Raw genomic sequence first — 1373 nt, 5'->3', positions numbered from 1 at the left:
TCCCCTTCTACCCTCTCCCATGGTCCCCATGCTCCCAATTTACTCAGGAGATCTTGTCTTTTTCTACTTCCTATGTGGATTAGATCCATGTGTGTCTATCTTAGGGTCCTCATTGTTGTCTACATTCTCTGGGATTGTTATTTGTAGGCTTTTTTTTGCTTTATGTTTAAAAACCATTCATAAGTGGTTTTTAACTCACATGTGATATTTGTCTCTCTGGGTCCGGGTTCCCTGACTCAATATGATGTTTTCTAGCTCCATCCATTTGGCTGCAAATTTCAAGATGTTATTATTTTTGTCTGCTGTGTAGTACTCCATTGTGTAAATGTACCACATTTTCCTTATCTATTCTTTTATTGAGGAGAAACATGGGAGGCTTCACGAACTTGCGTGTCATCCTTGCGCAGGAGCCATGCTAAGCTTCTCTGCATCCTTCCTATTTTAGTATATGTGCTGCCGAAGCGAGCACTCTAATCAATTGTTTGGTGGAGATTTTAGTCTCCTAGGTTCACATTATGCACAGGGACAATATGGCTTCTTTTATTTCTTCAATTTGGATATCCCTTATTTTTCCCAATTGTCCAGGCTAGGGCTTGTAGTACTAGTGGAGTAAAAGCTGGGGAAGTGAGCTACTACTTGCTCCTGTTTAACTGTGACTTAATATCTATTAGCTGTCCTGTTGTAGATCTTAGAAAGGTAAACTGATGGAATGATGGCCACCAACTCACAGCTGAATAAGAAAGAATAGCTCCTTGCTTAGCATGGTAACTACACATAACAATAATATAGACTTTGAAATGTACAAAAGTGTCTCCAAATTTTACCAGGGAGAAGTGATGAGCATTTGATTGAACAATACCATGCATACATAAAACATTGCAGGTCCTCATGAATATAGGAATGATAAGCTATACCAGTACTTAGGAGGAGGCTGAGGGAAGAGGATCACAAGGTCAAGGTCAAGGCCAGATAAACAGTAAAAAGTTCCTATCTCAAAATTTTTATGTATAAATGTATGTTTTACATATTGAATTTTAGTAGATCGTAGTTTTTATTTTGGTTTTGAGACAAGATCTGGTTCTATAGCCCATGTTATCCTGGAAATCACTATATAGACCAGGCTAGCCTCAATCTCATGTCAATCTCCTTGTCTCCAACATCAATTTCAATATTAAATTTAGGATTTTAAAATTCTTTTAGGATATTTAAAACAAAGGAGACTTTGAAAGTTACTAGTGTTGAGCAGAGTGTCCTGTAGTTCAGTGCACGGCCAAGTCTTCGCCGAGCTGACATTTGTCTCTCTCTCCATCTCCGCCATTCACTCTTTGTACTGTCCCGTTTTGAGACTCCCCAACCTTCACCTTACACCTCTC

The 1373-nt window shown here is 38.9% G+C and overlaps 1 non-coding gene across 1 annotated transcript; it reads right to left on the bottom strand.

Moving 5' to 3' along the window:
• Window positions 1–362: 362 nt before the first annotated feature.
• LOC121441289 lies at window positions 363–469 on the bottom strand. Its single transcript, XR_005973448.1, has one exon. It is a non-coding gene; the product is annotated as a U6 spliceosomal RNA (small nuclear RNA).
• Window positions 470–1373: the final 904 nt, after the last annotated feature.

The sequence above is a fragment of the Microtus oregoni genome, unplaced genomic scaffold (genome assembly GCF_018167655.1).
Source record: "Microtus oregoni isolate MIOR12 unplaced genomic scaffold, Mior012 000074F_012, whole genome shotgun sequence".
In the NCBI taxonomy this organism is placed as follows: Eukaryota; Metazoa; Chordata; class Mammalia; order Rodentia; family Cricetidae; genus Microtus; species Microtus oregoni.
The sequence above is the reverse complement of the archived record's forward strand: the minus strand, read 5'-3'. Positions and strand labels throughout refer to the sequence as shown.